We start from the raw sequence: 21,597 nt of genomic DNA on the forward strand, positions 1-21,597 counted from the left end.
TGCTCTCGTGGATGTCGCCCTCTCCACCAATCGTCGAAAAGGAGGTACCTGGGGTCAAACTTGTCTGCACAGGCGATCCACTAAAAGAAAAAGCACCTCTCATGGGCCTACACAATAAAATTCTAACAAAATATTAGTAACCTAGTAGTACAAATGAATAAAAAAAACATACGGAAACAATTACTTACATTAAAACGACTGCATGTGTAGAAGCAACGAGCCGCTGTGTCCGGACGACCAGTCACAGTTAGGGATAGAGAGTTCAGGAGGGACGGGGCATCTTTGCTAGACTCGTCGGGGTACAATTCTCTAGGACGACCCCGTTTTCGCCACAACTGCTCCGGAAACATATCTTCTATCTAATAAAACGATTCAACTTAAACATCAATCAAAACAACGCAAATTAATGTAAAATATAACCATTTGCATTGCAACTAAAATAATATAACCAACACTTGTAGCAACAAAAATATACATGGTAAACATACTTCTAACTAAATAATTAACCTTAACATTGACAAAATCAAACTAATATATTCCTCCAAACCGTAGCCCATAGTTTCCAAACATAATTTTCCTCCTAACCTTAACTCACATTCATAATATTCCTATCCACCATTCAAACGAAAATAAAAAGTGCGTTATTACCTTGAATGAGGACGAGGAGGGAGGGAGGCGGCCAGGGAATGGAAGGGAAGGGAGGGAGGGAGGTGGCAACGGAGGGCCGGGCGGGCGGCGGGCGCGGCGGCCAGGCGCGGGCGGGCGCGGGCAGGCGGGACTGGCCGCGGGGCTTTTATTCGGCTCTGCCGCGCCACGGATCAAGGCACGGCACTGCCACGCCAAGATCGGTGGCGCGGCCGGCCCTGCCACTTCACCGGTCAGCATTTCTAATCGTCGCCACGTCAGCTACCCGCCGCGCCACCATGCATGGCGCGGCACATGCATGGCGCGGCACAGGCTTTTCGCCGCGCCATGGCAATAGGCGCGGCAAAAAATGTTAGTTTTGAAAAAAAAAATAAACAGTGTTAGATTTAAAATTAGTTTACAAAAAAGTATTAAAATTAAAAAAAATCTACCCTAATTACCAAAGACTGGGGATGGTTCATACATATTTTTGCTAATTGATAAACAACAGCTCGGTGTGCTCGGTACGACGGAACAAATGATCCGAATAAAGACATTGTCCAATATGATTCACATAGTGTTCGCAACATACTAATATTTGCTTGTTAAACGTAGCAAGATTAACTTGTCTGTCAGATAAATAAATCTAAGTACAAGAAATTAAGTTATGTTAATTTGATCATTGGATATCACCTTCTCCAATTTTTTTCACATTTTTATATTTACAAGCACATCTTGAGCAAGCACTGACAAGGCCTATGCACACGTGCCGCTGTCTCTTTTTTTTCTGAAGGTGGGGTGAAAGCGTATTCTGTGAGAGGCTCGGGGGTTATAATCCATGGGGTCAAATACCAGCGTTGGAAGAGAAGGTTGGGGAGTGGACAAGGAGCACCCTGTGATATGGAACGTCGGAATTGGACCTGCAGCTTCGTTTGTGCCGACTCTTACCAGGCTCTTATTCGAGCGCACCAAGGATGAACTATATGGGCCCTACGACCACATTATACATGCGAGACTCCCACCCGCTGCCGCAACAAGCACAAGCAGCAGTACAGCCCAGCATATATTGGCATTTGAGGTCCCCATGGAAATGGAAAAAACCCTCGGGAAACTGCTGCCTGGTGACATCAGGCAACTTTTCACAGAAGAGAGCTACTTTGGCTACGGTACAATCTCTGACTACCTGATGCCCCACCTGTTCGCTTGATCGTTTCTGTAACTTATAAGCCGGCTGATGCTGTTTTGTTGTGAGAGAAAACACTATATCATAGCTGATAAGCATGACTGATACGATCAAGCGAACAGGGTGCCTCGGACGGCGGTACATTTACTGGTTTGGATCAGATCGGTCTATGCTTACGGCACAGTACGCAAGCTATGACCGTGGACCTTTTGGTCCTCCAATAGTAGAAAGGATCAAAGAAGGCTTGCAAGGGAAGAGGCATCTACTGCTGATAAAAAACCTGCATGCTCCGATCTTACTGGACGTGTTGATTTTCACAATGGGTGAGCGGCGGCCGTCACCATTTCTTAGACCATGGATTGTCTCAACCACTTCCAAAGATGTCTACGCCAAAAGCGGAGACGCTAGTAATAAAGGTATTGTTGATCGCTGGGAATTGCATTTAAGTCCATAATATTACCATGCACTGCCTTTTGATGACCTTCATAAGCGAGATTGGACTGTGTTGATTAAAGAGGCGTTGCGGGATGCAGCTCGCTCCATCCATAGCATACTCCAGGAAAAAGGAGACATTGCGTTTTGGCTCCATGTAGCTCAGCACTGCTTGTACTATGGCATCCTCTACCACCCACTGCAAGGAAGCAACGACTGCCCTGTTACCTCTGATGAGTTGGTTCGTTGTTGGGTGGCTGAGCTGCTCTTCTCAACAAGACGCACCACCACCAAGATACCAGCAGCCAGCGGCAAGAAACAGAGCAGCAACTATAGGTCTGCATATGAAGTTGGAAAGGTCGTGATTCAAGCCTTGCTCACTGGTGTGTCCAAGTTGTCTGATGGTGTCCCCCGGCTCAAAAAAGATGAACTAGCTAACCATCATCAGAAGAGCAACCAACTAAGATGGGTCTCATTTATGAATAATGATGGTAGGCATGTAAGCTGGAATTGGCTATGGAGGCAAACCAGAGCACCAGGATTGGTCTTATCTATGAATGATGATGGAAGATGGGATTGGGAGCAAAGGGAAACACGAGATATTATGATGACAACCCTAATTTTGAGAGGCTGTTCAAATATGTCAACATTTCGTCTTGATAAATTGCTCACCCCACACCTCCGTGTCCTTGATTTGTCCTACACACCTATAAATTCACTCCCTCCTTCATTTTCCCATCTACAAAATCTCTACTTGCTCTCGCTCAGAGGCTGCTCCCAGTTAGAGACGACCTTGTCTCCATCACCAACTAGTTCTAATAATTCTGACAAACAAACATCACCACTTACTCATCTCGGAAACCTTCAAGTCCTAGATATGAATGGGGTTCCCTTGCTTGAGCTAACAAAACAAGATGGCAGCAATAAGAGCAATCTGCACTACCTTGATCTATTAGGCTCAAAATTCACCACTCTGCCTACTGAATTCTTCTGTGAAATGGCAAGCCTTGAGGAGCTCATTCTCAGGAATTGCTCCAATCTCAAAGAATTACCTCCTTCCATGGCTCGACTATCAAATCTCTTGATTCTTCATGTCGAGGGGTCCCAAATTACATCTTTTCCAGAAGACATGTTCCAAGCAATGAGAAGCCTGCATACACTCAAGCTAATCAACAACGTGCTACTGATGTCATTACCAATGTCCCTGTCTGAAGCCACAGGCCTCAAACAGCTCCATATTTGTGACTGCATTAGATTAATGTCAATCCCATGCACTACGTCAAAAAACATTTGTAGGGGCGGTTGTAGACCATTTGTAGGACGGTTTGCCCAGCCGCCCCTACGCAAGGGTCTCTACAAATCATGCATTTGTAGGTGCGGTTCCCAGGCCGCCCCTACAAATCGATTTGTAGGGGCGGCTGGTGTTTCCAGCCGCCCCTACAAATCTATTTGTAGGGGCGGCTCTTATTACCAACCGCCCCTATAAATCAATTTGTAGGGGCGGCTGGAAACACCAGCCGCCCCTACAAATCGATTTGTAGGGGCGGCTGTAGTACCAGCTGCCCCCCTACAAATAGGTGGTTCAATGTAGAACCGTCCCTACAGTACGTTTTCCCACAAAAAAAATCAAATTTTCAATTCAAAATCGCTTTGCCGAACGTCCCACAACCAACGTTCCGAACCGCGTTCGCGTTGCCGAATGCCCCGCGACCAACGTTCCGAACCGCGTTCGCATTGCCGAACACCCCGTGACCAGCGTTCGCGTTGCCGAACACCCCGCGACCGCGACTACAAGTATAAGAGTATTCTATAAACTACAATTACAAGTCCAATTCACATGAATATATACAATCCATCATTAAATATACAAATTCAATACACATTGTTATCAACGTCCTAGAGCTAGCCTTTCAGTCTCACGAAGGTGTTGGTATTGAGGATTTGTACCTAACTCAGACTCTCGGTCATGGTAGGCGCCTCTGACGTGTACAATCTGGTCCAATATGAAGTTGCAAAGGTCGCCGACGAGCTCTAAGAGTTGGTCATCCTTGTATAGGTCTCTTTTCATTCCTTTCTCTTCTCTCCACTACACGAAAACAAGTTTCGGTTTAGTATTTCATACCATTTACGAAGTTTTTATACTACGGGTGAAGAGGTTCAAACTTACCCTTAAGGGGTGTCTCCTATAGGCACCGGTGTTACCCATCATAGAACATATATAGTATCCACAATGTACACTTCCAGGCTTCTGCTTGGGGCACTGTGTGTTTTGCATATGAAAATATTAAGTAATGCTTTTGACAGCCATGTAACAGAGTACTGAAGAAGTAAGTTACACTTACCGCACATAGTGTTTTTATAGCCAGCTTTTCCTTCCTTGCTGGATCATGCCTTCCATGATGATTAGTGACATAGAACCTAAATGCCCTGTTCGAATTATTTTAGCAAATGCAACTTGTTAGTATCTAAAAGTGAACGTTACAAGTATGTATACAAACATATAAGCTAATGAGGATAGTCGATATGTATACGTCTTAAGAATCGATATGAAGTCTTTGTATGTCACCATGTCCTTATCTAATGAATCAAAGACCCATGCCATGCTCCTCTCGACATCGACGGCTATACAAATCCAGTGGTTGCTGCATGGATTTAATCATAGAACTAGATAAGCCCTTTTGCATCGAATGAAATATATCGAACAAAGCTTTAAGTATAGAGTTGAGCTTACTCGAAGTTGTATGGTAGCCATATAGTAGAGTGTTGGAGATTTTTGAAAGCCAAGGCAATGTATGCCGCAACCTTAAGGGACTCTTCCCTTAGCTTCGCACTACGGATGCGCTCTTTCTCCCGAAGAGTCTTTGCAGCTGCTAGCTCTTTGGCATCCAGTGTCCACCGTTTAGGGTAATTAAAATTTGTTTGGGCTATAGCTTGAGGGTCTACATACCCAGCTTTCACACTTGGCATTTGTTTGACAATGTGCACTTGCATTCTACAAATCATGGCCTGGGTTAGTTACAACAAAATTCAAAGATTACATTCATATCATAACGGGAGGACAAGGACTTACAGGCACCACGTGCGAATTAGATTCGTTTCCATTTCTCCCAGGTGAAAGCATGTGTGCATGTCATTGAAGTCAAAGACAATTTTCCCGGCTGGGCTTCCAAATGTGCCGGTGGGAAAGCAGGCTTGTATGATATCTATGCTCGTTGAGAGAACACGCAAGTACCAATCATGGAACCTTCTCATTCCAAGTGGTAGGCGCTGGATGTCCTGGTTTGGTAGGAAGGGCTTGCCTCTTTCATATCTTTTCGGGCAATCCTTTGACCATTCGATGGCATCAACATTTGGATACTGCTTTGCAATTTGGTAGAGTTTGCTACTGACGGCCTCCTCAGAACCCCGTGATGGGACTTTTTTAACTTGGTTTTCAGGCTTGAACTGATCATGGGAATACCACTTGGACACCGACGAGACGTCTTTGATCGGAACATAAACTGGCCTTATGTTGATTGGAATCTTCTTTCGGAGTTCCCATTCAGGCACGTCCTCATCTTCTTGTGCATCACCTTCTTCAGGAGGCACTCGTTCATGTATCGGTTGTGCTTGTTGAGAAGACTGTGGCATCTCATGATGCACTTGCCCGGTACGAGCTGGAGAAGGTTGTGGCATCTCATCAGGCACATGCTCGATAGGAGACGGGGAAGAATGTGGCATCTCAGGAATGTGGGGGTCATGAGACGGTGAAAATATCTCCCCGGCCTCAACAACTCGCTCCAAATTTGGGAGAGGGGGAGGTGGCAAAGAAGCAGTCAATATAATGTCCCGTTTGTGCCAGAGGATGAACTGCCCCATAACATCTCCGAGTAACACCAGCCCCTCGGGAGTTGCGTAGTCTATCCTCCACTGCATGAACTCGGGCTTCACTGTATGCACCTCGACCCTAGTGTAGTCCGGCGGTATCTTATTATTGTGGTGTAAGCCACCAGGAGGATGTGCCACACCCGTTGCCACCTCCATCACAGTGTTCTGCTGGCTACTGAGAAACACCAAGGTGCAACTAGTAGGTTCCCATATGAAATCGACTGGGGTTGTGGCTGCAGTGGAACCTTGGCTGCTAGGAACTTTCGGAGGGCTGCCAACTAATGCCAGTTCTCCCGGCGGCGTCACTAATATACGTGGCTCCGTAGACATTCCTTGCTCCTCTAGCGCCTTCACAACTAGAGCCTTCACTTGGAGCTCAAGACTAGTCGCCCGGTCTCGGCCATGTTTCTTGTACATGTGCCTGTCCTCTTCGAATCCTTGCTTCCAGGTCATCCTTTTCCCTAGCCCCCTGGTGCGGCCTATGTGCTCCTTGTTTCCCAAGCCAAGGCTAAGCTCGTCCCTCTCTCTAGAAGGATTGAATGAGCCCGTATCTTTGTCTTCAGCATATTTTAGTATCCTTGATACCGCCTCTTGGGTCTCTGGCTTATCAAACTTAAGATTACTGCCGGATGGTTCTGTACTCCTCGCATATATCCAGTTCCTTGAGCGTACCTTCAAGTTCGTCACATTGATATTTCCAGCAGCTGCAGCCTCTTCATCCATCTTCCTAAACTGCTCTTCCTTGGCATAGTAGCCACCGGGGCCTAGATGGTGGTGGTGTTTGTTCCTCTTCGCCAGCTCGGTGTTACGGGCACTGAGCTCCAATGCCTCCGCTGAAGTCTTCTGAGCCACGAGCTCCTCCCATTGACTAGGAGTTATTTTGCCGAACTCGTTGAAGGGAGTTAACCCCTTTTGGATATACTTCGTGTTGAGCTTCGACCTCCAACGTCGAAATGACTCTCCCATCATTCTGATAGCATTTTTTTACCAATTCGTGCTTACCCTCTGGAAATCTAAAATTGACCTTTAGCTGCCTATCCCATAGTGCATTCTTTATGTTCTCTGGTACCTCTTTCCAGTTAGGGATTGCTGGGTTCAATTTATCTCTTACTAGGGCCCCAATCGCATTACGGAATCATCCTCTTAATTCCTTCGGCTCAAGGATCTCCCCTGCTGGCCCAACCTCCATTATCATATAGCAAGCCTTATCTGGATATAAATTTCCTTTTCTATCCCCTCGTTTCCTCTTAGACTTGGTAGTCGTGGTTGTGTCTTGAGTTTGTGGAGCAGAGGCATCGTGATCCGTCTCTGTGGTTGTTGCCTTTGCTCTCCTTTCCTCTACTCCGTCTTGTCCAGCGAGATGTCACGGACGTCGACGTCGTCTTTTCTGAGTTTTAGGAGGGACCTGTATATAGGACAGGTTAAAGTGTTAGCAGAGGTAACACAACCAAAGCTTTAGCAAAATTTACAAGCTAAGGCTTCTTCCCTACCTCCTCGTTTGGGTCAAAATCCTTGTCCAAATCTTCCTCCGTTGGCCTCCTTCTTGCTTCAGGTGGGAAAGGATCCTCGAGACTTTCATATCCCTCTTCTGACTCATCATCCTCTTCTTCTTGGCCTTCAGCAACCTCTCCTTCGGGGCCTTCCTCCTCATCACACTCCTCCTGAGTAAGCATCACTTCTAGATCCTTTTCTACCTCGTTATCGAACTGTTCCTGAGTAAGCTGGTCCTCTAGTGCTTGCTCCTCAAGGGTTGGTTGCTCATCATGCTCGGGGCATCGAGCTGCACTGTCTATTGTCCACGACATTATTTCGCGCTTTGTTCTAAAAGATGCAAGAAAGTGTGCTTTAGGTACGCGAGAAGGTATAAGAAATCAAAATGGTCTATAAACCAAAGTAGTCCTATAAAACAACAATATAAAAAACGAGAAGTAGCAGTGGTAGAGGCCTCAAAAACATGTCAATCATCATCTGATCTTGAACTTGGAGCATCAAGGCATCATAACAGAGAAGAGAGGAGAAGGTAATGTAGGGGCGGCTACTAATGATGCCAAGTTCCTCACAAGTTCTTGATCATCAGCTCATATTCCATATAATGTATGGACTTAGACAATTTCATCATCGGCAAAACAAAGGAGGGGAGAGGAGAGGGAAGATTTGGCAAAAAAAAGCAACAGCTGCTTAACAAACACAGAGAGGAAAAGGTGTAAAAACAAGCAGCTGCTGCTTCCCAAACATAGAGGATAGGAAATATGACAAAAATAAAGGAGAGGGGAGATTTGGTAAAAAAACAGCAGCTACTGCTTCCAAAAAAAGCAACAGCTGCCATACTGCCATCAGAAGTAGTAGACAATAGTAGTAGGGAACCTGTTATCTAAAAAAAGTAAGCAAGAACAGAAATATACTGTGTAAGTCTATAAATAACAAGGTGTAGATAAGCAAGAACATGCACTTATATAGAGAACAGAAATATACTGCCATCAGAAGTAGTAGGGCTGGATCTCAAAAGAGAATATACTGCCATCAGAAATATATGAGCACACGGCCTTTCGTATTCTCCAGCGCTACAACGGTTGGATCTCAGCCGTTGGATATGGGTCGCACAGTACTCAAGAGCACTGTCGTTAAGTTTGCTTAGCAGAGGTGGAGAAATTGAAAGATGCACAGGCGGCAGCGGGTTGAAAAGGTTCGTGCTGATGACTCAAAAGGGGAGGGAGGTCGAAGCTAAAGCGCTCAGCCACAGGGAAGGAAAGGCACACAAAAGCCACCGACTTGGGTCCAAGGGATGTACCGCTCCGACTTCCGCCTTCTGTGCAATTTTTTTTAGGAAATCTTTTATTTCAGACTCTGCAAGAGTTTTGCACTCTAACCATTTGTTATTTGTAAAGTCTTAGCCTCCGGGTTATAAAGAGAAGCTTTCAAAAAACACAAATGTAGATAGATTAAATAAAACTTGCGCGACAGACTAAGCACAAAGCTTATTAAAAAAGTACCAATCAAGAAGAAAAACGCTAAAAATGTAGCCAGCAAGAACATGCACTTATATAGATAAGCAAGAACATGCACTTATATAGAGAACAGAAATATACTGTGTAAGTCACAATAAACTGTATAAAAGAAGAAAAAAATGTGTAGCAGCCAGCAAGTACCAATCAAGAAGCAAAACACTAAAAATGTAGCACTAGCATAAAAAGATGACAAATCTGTATGTGGGTTACTTGATAAAACACTAGATCACCCTTTTCCAGCACATGGCTATGACAGAGACCACCCAGGGCAGGAAGACGGGCCATGCTCTAAAAAGACATATACTCCAATCTAATCATACTACTACTATCATACCCTTGCACAGTACAATAATTACCCAATCTAGTCATAAGCGTGTTGCCTTCCAATCTAGCCATTGTCAACACAAGGAATGACCTCTATTATACATACACAGCCTCTGAAGGATCACCCTACATACGCGTCTGGCTTGACTACACCGTCAAGATAAGGACTCAAATAGACCGTACATTCTATTTAAGGCAAATAGACATCAAATAAACAGTATCAAAATACCATCTCTCGTACTTTATGCTGGTGTTGATGCCTTGATGGCATCAAATAGTAAAAGAAAAGGGTTAGAAACTGCTAGATTTACTTTTAATTTTGCAGCGCTAAACTTCATAAGAGCATGAATAAAGCGACTTGAACTTTTGCGCGGACACTGGACTAGAACACTTTGCAGTGGCAAATTATACATAATTGTTCCTATAAAGAAACCCATCAACAATGTGCAAGGGTAACTGCTTTGAGTGTTCACAAATTTGTCTTTTACTTGTATATAAGTTAGTCAAGGATCACCACTAAGCATGGCCCTTTGCAAGTAAACTCACACTATTGCAAATGATGCTTGATGATGTAAATTCTGATAGATATATTTCCATGTACAGTACAGAAGAAGAGCAATTTAACAAAGATTTTACTCCCGGTTATAGCTTTTGTGCTGCTACTCACATTCACAGCCCTTGTCTGGATATGTAAAAGAAGAGGTACATAGAAAAAGACCCCTTATTTTCAGAAATGTAGTTTAGTCTGTAAATGTTCAGGGAAAAAACAAAGAATCCATTGATGTTTCTATAAGCAGGTAGACGGCAAAAGAAGAAAGTTCCGAAGAGAGTGATGCTAGAATACTTTAGGTCTTCGGACGAAACGGGGGACAAGAATATAGAGTTCCCAATTATTAGCTTTGAAGACATTGTTGCAGCAACAGACCATTTCTCTGACTCCAATATGCTTGGCAAGGGAGGTTTTGGCAACGTTTACAAGGTACTAGCAAGCTTTCACTTGAGAATGGTTCTTCGAAAAGTTTCACGTGATAATCACATTGATAGAAAATATGTTATTGATTGTTTTCTGATTAAGAATGATAGAAATGAAGTTGTCTTGATTGCAAAACTGCAGCACAAGAACCTAGTTAAGCTTATTGGTTGCTGTATTCATGAAGATGAGAGGTTGTTGGTATATGAGTACTTGCCCAACAAAAGCTTGGATTACTTCCTCTTTGGTACATTCAATTGTCATATTTGTTAATAAAACCATACAAATAAATATGCGTATGTTCCTAGTGATATGCCTTGTTTCATGTTATTCTCATCAGACTCGTCAAAAAAATCAATGCTTCAGGGAAGGCAAGGCAAGTCAATCACAATCAGAACTTCCGGGAAGCGAGGTCTGTCATGGTAGAATACCTGAAAATGATGGACCTAGCAATCCAGCCCCAAGAACAATCTGGGGCGCGGGTCATCGGTGTGCGGGGGCGGGCACCGGGGGCCGAGCGCAGGACGTCGGGGGTCGGCGCGCGGGGGAGGGTGCCGGGGGCCGGGCGCGGGAAGCCGGGGGTCGGCGCGCGGGGGCGGGCGCCGGGGGCCGGGCACGGGACGCCGGGGGTCGGCGCGCGGGGGAGGGCGCCGGGGGCCGGGCGCGGGACGCCGGGGGTCGGCGCGCGGGGGCGGGCGCCGGGGACCGGGTGCGGGTGTGGGCGGGCACGGGACCGGCGACGGAAACCCAAGGCAGCCTGACGGCGTCAAAGGAAGAAGACAGCGCCCAGACGATGACTCCCGTGTGCTTCCTCCTATTTATACTAGGTACCATTTGTAGAGGCGGTTCCTGATCCAGCCGCCCCTACAAATGCATTTGTAGGGGCGGATCCTGATCCAGCCGCCCCTACAAATGCATTTTTAGGGGCGGTTCCTGATCCAACCGCCCCTACAAATATTTTCTATTTTTTTAAATTATAAATTCTATATTTTTATATCATGAAAACACAAAGTAATATAAAAAAATTGTGTATATACACAAATATAATATTTTGTATTATTCTATATATGAAGAAATATATATATATATAAACAATTGTAGTCAAAACAATATAGAAAACAAAAAAACAAAAAATAAAAATTTGAATTTTAAAACTTCGAATACAATTTTATGATGTTAAATGAAATAAAATGAAAATGTTGTAAACATAAAAGTTGTATAACTCATCAACATGTACAACTTTTATTTTGGTCATCTTGTCATGTGACTTTGTTTGAACGATTCAAATTTTGAAATTCAAATAATTTCAACTTGAAATAATATTTTGAAAGAGTAAATGATTTCACATGAAAAACTTATGAATACCAAAGTTGTAGAACTCATCAATATGTACAACTTTTATTTTGATCATATTTTCATTTGACCAAATTTGAACAGTTCAAATTTTGAATTTCACTCGAATATATAGTCTCACATAAATATGTAGTCATACACATACAAAAATATGTAGTCTTACACATGTACATAAATATATAGTCTCACACGCATGCATAAATGATGTTTTACAAACACACACTTACACAAACACTCCACGTTCAACAACTAGCTAGCCCGCTGTAACGACTTTCCCTTTGACACCTTTTCGTTCCCATGGCATTATGTCTTTGGGGAGGTTCTTTTCCACAACACTGATCTTCTTAGGAAAGTCTGTGAATAGCGGCATCTCCTCGTAGTTATTGTAAGCTTCAACATCATCCATGCCATCAACTCCAATAATGTGTTGTTTCCCGGAGGCAACCACGTGCTTTGTCTTCTTCTTCGGGGGGGGGAGGTTACTTTGTGGGTCAGACATATAGAAAACTTGTGTGACACGTGAAGCGAGCACCCAAGGGTCATATTGGTAGCTTAGATTCTCGAGGTCCAGGACTCTCAATCCGATCTCGTTCAGTTGGTGTTGTTTGATCCAGCGGCATCGAAACAGAGCCACCGTTATATCCCTTCCATAGTCAAGTTCCCATATCTCTTCAATGATGCCAAAGTATTGGATCTTTCGCCCTAATCCATCGAGAGCCTCTATTCGAACGCCGCTGTTTTGGTTCACATATTTACTATCCTTTGCGTGGGTATAGTACGTGTACCCATTGATGTCATAAGCATTCCAAGATGTCACTTGTCTCGATGGCCCCTCCACCAACCTACTGATGGTAATAGAGTCTATGGTTTCTCCAGGCGGTATGTTTTGGTCCTTCAACCATGTAGTTAGTCGTTGCTTGTGCTGTTTCATGACCCAATCATCCGAACGGCCATTTCTCTCCGCCATAATGATAGCCAAGTGTTCATCAATATACGGTTGCATCAGTTGTGTACTCTGCAAGACACTGTAATGCACCCAACTCACCTCTTTGTAATCATGGTCGATGAACACTTTTCTACCACTAGTGCCCTTCCCAGCCAGCCTACCCTTGTGACGAGAATTGGGTTTACCAATCCCTTTCTGTACTTTTAGGTACTCTTGACAGCACTCGACGACTTCTTCAGTACTGTAACCCTCTATCATGGAGCCCTCTGGGTATGCTCGATTATGCACGTATCGACTTAAAACCGACATGAACCGCTCATAGGACCACATTTCATGCAAGTAGCAAGGGCCAAGCGCCTGTATCTGATAAACCATGTGAATCATGTGATGTGGCATTATATAAAAAAAAGCAGGAGGTAAACACATCTCCAGTTGGTTTTGTGACTCCACCACAAATTCATGTAGGTCACTTAGCTCTTCCTTGCCAATCATCTTCTGTGAGATCTTTGAAAAGAAGTAGCACATGCGGGTGATAGCCATTTTCAAGAACTCTGGCTTTATAGCCCTGATTGCAATAGGTAGAAACACTGTCAGCATCACATGGCAATCATGAGCCTTGCAGTGTGTTATTGACAAGTCCTTCATCGACACTAGCTTCTTCACATTTGCTGAAAACCCAGTCGGGACTTTGATCCCCCTCAGGAAAGTGCATATCTCTCTCTTCTCGTCTGGTGTTAGGTTGAAGCACGCCGTGGGCAGAGTGTATTTTCCATTAGCCACAGGTACCGGGTGAAGCTGTGGCATCACGTTTAGCTGCACCATGTCTTTCCGTGCTTTTAGACCATCCTTTGACTTGCTTGTGTCCATCAAGGTAGCAATGAGACTCTCAAAGACATTCTTCTGCACGTGCATAGCATCAATGGCATGGGGGACCTCCAAGTCTGGCCAATAAGGCAGATACTGAAAGAAGATCGATTGTTTCTTGAAAGGTACGCCTTCGACAGGAGGTGTGCTTCTATCTCTATTCGTCCCATCTAGATTCTTCTTTCCATAGACGATGCGTATGTTTTTCACCATTCTGTACACATGTTCTCCGTTATGACGTCTCTCCAGAGGGGGTTCAATCTCCGGGGCGTTGTCATAAAATCTAAAGAACAAATTTCTGCGGTACTTGTGACTTGTCTTTAAGAAGCGTTAGTTCCTTAGGTAAACTATCTTCTTGGATGCATCTAGGTACACCCATGTAGTACCATCCAAGAAAACCAAGCATCCCGTCTTCCCTTTGATCTATCCAGACAAAGGAAATAGCACGGGGTAATCATTGGTAGTAACAAATATTATTGCTCTACATATGAAGTCCTCCTTTCGGAACGCATCGTACATCTGCTCCCTATGCCTCCATAGCCTCTCCATTTCTTGCATCAAGGGCTCGAGGAACACGTCTATATCAATGCCTGGTTGTTTAGGGCCAGAAATAAGAATAGTGAGGAGAAGGTACTTTCTCTTCTGATACAACCATGTTGGGATGTTGTACATGGTCAAGATCACTGGCCATGTGATGTGGTTGCTCATCCTCTCATTGAAGGGATTCATTCCATCGGTGCTCAGGCCAAACCGTACATTCCTTGGGTCATCGCTGAATTCTTTGTGCTTCTCATCAAACCTTTGCCACTGACTACAATCAGCCGGGTGTGCAATCTTATCATCATCCACCTTGCGCTCATCATTCCACCATGTCATGAGTGCGGCTTCTTTAGGGTTTAGGAACATACGTCTCAAGCGGTCAGTCACTGGTAGGTACCACATTACCAGGGCAGGAATTCTTCTCTGCTTTGCATCATTGCCTAATGGAGTATCCTCTGGGGGCTGAGATTCTTGTACCACCTTTTTTGTACCCTTCTTATTCCTCTTTTTCCCCGTGGAGGGTTCGTCCCCATCGTAAAGGTCATTGTTCTTGTACCGGCTGGCCCCACACCAGGGACATTTATCCAATGACTTGAACGTTTTGCCACGAAAAAGTATATAGTGGTTGGGGCATGCATGTATTTTTTCAACCCCCATTATCAATAGACTTATGACCTTCTTCGCTTGGTATGTGTTGGCGGGAACTGAGTTTGGTTGTGGCAGCACCCATGGCAGGAGATGCAATAGATCATTGAAACTACAGTCTGACCAGCCGTACTTAGCCTTTAGGATGAGCAGCTCAAGCACGAAACGTAGCAATGTCCAATGTGTCGGACAGCCCTTTTCAACACCATACACAGTCTCCTTCGATGCTTTTGTCACTCTTTCCAAATTTTCTAGACCTTTCGGGCTATTTAGTAAAATCTCTGGTCCAAGGGTTCGAATCATGTCATCTAAATCATCTTCAACTCCGACACGTGCTCCACCATCATTATTGGCACCACCTTTGTCGTTACCATCCCAACCACCAGCATCACCACCTTGTTCATTGCCAAACTCGAAATCCATTCGTGCATCAAGCTCTACTGAATATTGGGGCAGGCATTCTATGGTTTCATCGTTGTATTCCTCATCCTTGTCGTTAACAATAACCGTTTCACCATGATGAATCCACACTGTGTAGTCCTCAACAAATCCTCGCATAATCAAATGTGATCTGTTGATAGTCACATCTGTCCATACCATACGGTTCTTGCAATCTTTACAGGGGCAAATAATTGTATCCTTATTCTCTTTCAATGTCGTTGCATGCTTTGTTGCGGCTTCAATAAATTTATCCACGTCTTCACGGAAACCTGTCTTGAACCCTAACGAACCATACATCCAAGAGTTCCTGTACTCCATCTTTTACAACAACAACAAAACAAACATTAAAGGACTACTTATTCAGATATATATAAAAATGAATCAAAGTAATAATTATTTGAGAATAATTGTATATACCTCAGATATATATGAATATAAATCTAATATAATTACATGAAGCATACAAACACACCATGGTAGAGGAAAATTAATTAATGGCCCATTTATCCATAAATAATTAAAATACATATTTATTGATTACAATAAACAATTTCAAAGACAACAATTAGCAATAATTATACTTTACCCAATATCTTTCATACAAACCCTAGTCCAATTTTATCAAACATAAATTTACAAAAACGAAATTAATAAAAAAACCAAACCCTAGATCTAGATCACATGCACATGAAACATCCATAAAACTAACTAATGGTTCACTAAAATCAAGAAACATGGACCAAATAAGGGTATGATCTTGTTCCCCTCCCTAATTTACCCTAGTACATTTAAAAGTTGGGTCTAATTTGCTCATAAATAGCTCAAGCACCATAGAAGAGAGAGAAAAACAAAACTCTAATTACTCACTAACCAACCATTAAAACTTCAAAAAAAAGTATGGAATAACATTTTCTTACCTTCTACAACCTCTCCACCAAAGGATTTGAGACCAAAATCTTCCTCCCTTAGTAGAGCAATTTTTGGGAGGTGCCCAAGGCCTCCCCACCTTTCTTTCACGGGTTGGAGTGAGTGACCCGAGGAGGAAGAAGGTGCTGCTTCTGTTTTATATGGGGGGCATTTATTGGGGCGGCTGGTGATTGAGCCGCCCCTACAAATCGGAGCTATAAATACGGGGCCATTTTTAGGGGCGGCTCAATCACCAGCCGACCCTACAAATAGAATTTCCAGGGGCGGCTAGTGATTGAGCCGCCCCTACAAATCAGACCCCATTTGTAGGGGCGGCTCGTAACACCAACTGCCCCTGCTGTTCCATTTGTAGGGGCGGCTGGTGTCTGGACACCCGAGCACGCCACTGTAGGGGCGGCTCCATCACCAGCCGCCCCTACAAACAAATCGAACCGTTGCTAAAAATCGTTTTCTACGTAGTGATGGTCATGGTCAAAAGCCAAATGCCTCAGAGAACTACATCTTTCTAATTGTGCTGGCTTAAGCCTTGAGTTTCTATAGGAACTGGTACCATGCCTCGAAGATCTTTACATACAAACATGGAAATCCTTAGAAAGTATCAAAATCCATGGGCATCCAAACCTGAGAATGTTCTCACTCTCTGGACCGTGGATTAGGTGCCTATCCTTGCGTGGGTGCAGCAAGCTCAAAATTTTCAACTTGGTTGATGATCTTACAGCCTTGGAAGATGTTGATATTTCTGAAATAGGGTCTTGAGGAGGTCCCTCGCAACCTCCCAAATCTACCACAACTCAGGAGGTTACTTCTTCTTGGAGTCCCTTATTTCAAGAGATTTCCATGGCATCTGTTGGTCCACTTTCCCAAGATTTTCTATTTGGATCATTGTGTAGATGATGATAATCAATTTCATAAGAAGTTTTGCCAGCAGACATTTTCTAGAGATAGAGATCAACAAAGGGAGATAGCTACCAATACAGTTGTTGTAAAGTAATCTGCTGCTCTCCCATCTCTGAACGCGCGGCAGGGGCAGGCGCTGAAAGGGCTCCCTGCTGCTGCACCGTAGCCGTGGCAGGGGCAGGCGTCGAAAGGCTCCCCTAACGCACTGTAGCCACAGCTGGGCCAGGTGCCAAAGTCAGCCCTGCTGTCACATCTAGTCACTGTAGCAGCATGATAGCCTGGCATGTCTATGTACTAGGATTAGATGGGTAGAGTTGTATATGTAGCTTCCCACTACAACTCAGTAAAGTGAGCGAGTTCCGTTTTGCTATCTCCTCTGTAGAGCTCCGGCCAACGCTGGTGCTTGTGCTGTGTGTGTGCACTTTGTTCTCCCTCCCTCTTCTACCTCTAGCTATAGTGTGTGTGGTCGACAACGACGGTGAGCGGTCGGCTCACCCACGCGGGAGATCTTAGGACCAACAAGTGGTATCAAAGCCGTACAAGCGCCGTCGTCGGACTAACCATTGGCGATGATGGACGGTTTGGAGATGAGCGACAGCAACGGCGCTGCTGTGGCTGCCTAGCCACGATAGGAGGTCATCGTGCGCACCGTGCGGGAGGTTAGTGACACCAGTTGGCCGACGCTGACTCGCACCAACTATCATGAGTGAGCGGTGACCATGAAGGTCAAGCTCAGAGCCCGATGGCTCTGAAATACCATTGACAAGGGCACCGACAATGAAGAAGACGACATGTCAGCGTTGGAGGCTATTCTCGCTGCTGTGCCAGTGGAGTACAGGGAGCCGTTGGGGCGAAGAACTCTACTAAGGAGGCGTGGGAGACCATTGCAGCGATGCGCGTCAGTTCTGACTGTGCAAAGAAGGTGATTTCCCAGCTGCTGAAGCAGGAGTATGCCAACCTCAAGTTTAAGGATGGTGAGTCGGTGGAGGACTTCTCCCTCTGCCTGTAGTCGCTTATCAGCAAGCTAAGGAGCCATGACATCACCATCGACGAAGAAGAGCCGGTCTCCAAGTACCTCCACTCCATGCCGGTGAAGTACATCCAGATCGCTCTCTCCATAGAGACGATGCTGGACTTGTCCACCCTCACCATTGAGGATGTGACAGACCGTCTACAGGCGTCGCGGCCTCTGGAAGACCATGAAGTAAGGCCACTGTAGCGACGATGTTCTGGCTTGCCCGAGTGAAGCATGGGAGGGCTTCATCATCGGCGATGATCCTCTGGTTCACATCGCGGGCCATGGCACATGCGCGCCCACCGTCTCCTTGGTGCTCGATCTCCCGATCAAGCTCCGCGCATTCCTACTCAAGCTAGAGTCATGCTTTCTCGATCTCTCGGTGTTGGGCTTTCAGCTGCTCCACCCTCATGCGCGCTGGGGCCGCTGTCTCCCCCTCGGTCTTGTTGTCGAGGTTGTTCGCCGGGGTAGCCTCCTCCTCGGGGATGCTTTCGACGTGTCCCTTGGGGGTACCCATCATGAAGCATTCATGAGAGGGGTGATGGCTCCCCCTGCTGGAGTTAGAGCCAGAGGGTGACTCTGGCTCCTCTGCGAGGAGGTCGTGGAATGATTTCGTGACGTGTTCGATCACCCCACGAACTCATTGTTCGTGGGGGACTGGACATGCGCTGGCCACAAGGTGGCCAACGGTCTCTGCGGCGTTGCAGAGACCGAACGAGAGCACCATCGGGGCACTCCGGATGATGTATTTCGGGGAGAATGGCTTTCCCCCGGTAAGCCGTAGCTCCTCGAGCATCTTCGTGATTGCGTCGAGGTCGGCGGAGTGGAAGGGTTGAACGACGACAGGTGCCCGCGCCAGTTCTCCCTCCACCGTGATGATGAAGTCTAGGTATCCGAAATGCATGTGTGCACCCGGGACCCAGCTGATTCCATGGCTAGCCATCCGTGGCCTGATGTTAATGTCGGAACGCACAAAGGCCCCTACCTGGTGCACCAACTGTCGGTGTTTTGAATAAACACCAATGAGTAAATTTGTATTATTGCGCGTTTGACCTGGATGGTGTGCTAAAAAGACACAAGGTTTATACTGGTTCGGACAGAATGTCCCTATGTCTAGTTCGTGGTAGTTGCTCATGTTATTTGCACTGAAAAAGTTCGTAGTAGGGGGTACAAATTAGCGAGAGAGGGACAGGTCCCAAGTCTCTGATGGAAAGGTTGAACGGGCGTTGAGAGCTTAGATGCTTCTCAGCTATGTGGTGTGATGTCTTGAAATCGATCGGTCCCCTTAGTGGGGTGTCCTGCCTCTCCTTTTATAGACCAAGGGGAAGCAGGATTACAGATGGGAGAAAGAAGAAAAACCAGAGTCCTTCAAAGATGTCGGGTCTTCCTTTTCCTCTGTGCGAGCCCCGTTGACATGGCAGATGGTGCCAGGGATAGCTCCTTGCTGGGTGCATGTCCGCTGATCCTGATAGGGCCATGCTATGGCTTTGTCAGCAAGTGGTCACGTTCCATCCTGCCCTAGTGGGCGGCGTGTCGAACCAGGGTGCTAATCCATGACCCTACGGGGAGCAGACGGCGTAGTGACCCCACGTACGTACTGTAGATGATGTGAGTTTCCTCCTGGACCATAGTGGTTGTCGTACGCTTCCGTTAGGATCCGTGTCCGAGGGCAAGTGTCGACGCCCATAACACTGTAAGACAAATGTCGGTGCCCACAACACTGTTCAGGCTCTGACATGCCTGAAAGGGCTTAAAGCGCCTGTCCTATCATATCCTGATAGTACTTTCCTATAGGCGTGCAGGGTATGGTCCTCGGTATTGTGGTTGACTTTAGTGCCCTGCCTTATCTGCGCGTGTAGTTATGAAGGAGCAGTGCACAGTCGTCGGGCGAGGCGGAGCCAGCCCTCAGACGTCGGGTGAGGCGGAGCCTACCCTTGGACCTCGGGCGAGGCAGAGACAACCCTTGGGGGTCGATCGAGGTGGAGCCAGCCCTCAGACATCGAGCGAGGTGGAGCCAGCCCTCGGACGCCGGGCGAGGTAGAGCCAGCCCTCGGGGGTCGAGTGAGGCGGAGCCAACCCTTAGGGGTCGAGCGAGGTAGAGCCCCCCTCAGGGGTCGGGCGAGGCGGAGCCAACCTTTGGAGGTCGGACAAGATGGAGTTAACCCTCGGTCGTTGGGCAAGAGGTGTAGTCGCGTTCTTGTCTGTTCGGAAGCATCAACGTTTGATGGTTATTAGCTCCTCCTCTTTGGGTACCCCAGTATTCGGTCCCCGACAGAGGCGCTCACGCTCGGTCAGAGCGTGTACGCCTCGAAGTTATTGAAGCAGAGCGGCATGGTTGAGTGCAAGCCATGCGTGACTCCGATAGAGGAGCGGCTGAAGCTGACGAAGGCTAGTACCGCGGCGAGGGTAGATGCAACACTCTACTGGAGCATCGTCGATGGTCTGTGCTACCTAGTCCACACGAGGCCGAACATTGCGTTCACCGTGGGCTACGTCAGCCACTTCATGAAGGATCCCCGAGAGGATCACTGGGCCATGGTGAAGCGGCTGCTACGCTACGTCAAGGGGATGGTGGATCAGGGGATCATCTTCCCCAAGACCGACGGAAGTGGGCTACAGCTCACTGTGTTCAGCGATGCAGACATGGCGGGGGACATCGACGGACGGCGGAGCACCTCTGGCGTGCTCGTCTTCCTTGGGTCGGCTCCAATCTCATGGCTGTTGCTGAAATAGAAGGTGGTGGCCCTGTCCACGTGCGAGGCAGAGTACGTGGTGGCGGCCACAACGGCGTGCCAAGCTGTGTGGCTGCGCCGGCTGCTGGGCGAGCTGACCGGTGTAGAAGCTCACCCACCAGCACTGATGGTGGACAACCAGCCTGCCATTGTCCTCGCGAAGAATCCAGTTCTCCACGACCAAAGCAAGCACATCGACATCAAATTTCACTTCCTCAGGAACTGTGTCGATGGAGGGCAGATCATCATCGAGTTCGTCGAAACTGGTCAGCAACTCGCGGAAGTCCTCACCAAGCCATTCGGCCGTCTTTGATTCACGGAGCTGAAGAAGATGATCGGCATGATAGAGGTTCTATGGTTAGCAACATGATTAGGGGAAGAATTGTAAAGTAATCTGCTGCTCTCCCATCTCTGAATGCGCGGCACGGGCAGACGCCAAAAGGGCTCCCTGCTGCTGCACTGTAGCCGTGGCAGGGGCAGGCGTCGAAAGACTCCCCTGCCGTACTATGGCCACAGCAGGGGCAGACGCCAAAGTCAGCCCTACTGTCACATCTAGTCACTATAGCAGCCTGACAGCCTAGCATGTCTGTGTACTAGGATTAGATGGGTAGAGCTGTATATGTAGCTTCCCACTGCAACTCCGTAAAGTGAGCAAATTTAGTTTTGCCATATCCTCTACAGAGCTCCGGCCAACGCTGGTGCTTGTGCTGTGTGTGTGTGCGCTCTGTTCTCCCTCCCTCTTCTACCTCCAGCAGTAGTATGTGTGGTCGGCAACGACGGTGAACGGTCGGCTCACCCGTATGGGAGACCTCGGGACCAACAGCTGTCATCA

General features: G+C 46.5%; 1 pseudogene; it reads left to right on the forward strand.

Moving 5' to 3' along the window:
* Positions 1 to 686: 686 nt before the first annotated feature.
* On the forward strand, positions 687 to 18,027 carry LOC136510168 (uncharacterized; annotated as a pseudogene).
* The last annotated feature ends 3,570 nt before the right edge of the window (positions 18,028 to 21,597 follow it).

This window comes from Miscanthus floridulus, chromosome 16, assembly GCF_019320115.1.
Source record: "Miscanthus floridulus cultivar M001 chromosome 16, ASM1932011v1, whole genome shotgun sequence".
NCBI lineage: Eukaryota > Viridiplantae > Streptophyta > Magnoliopsida > Poales > Poaceae > Miscanthus > Miscanthus floridulus.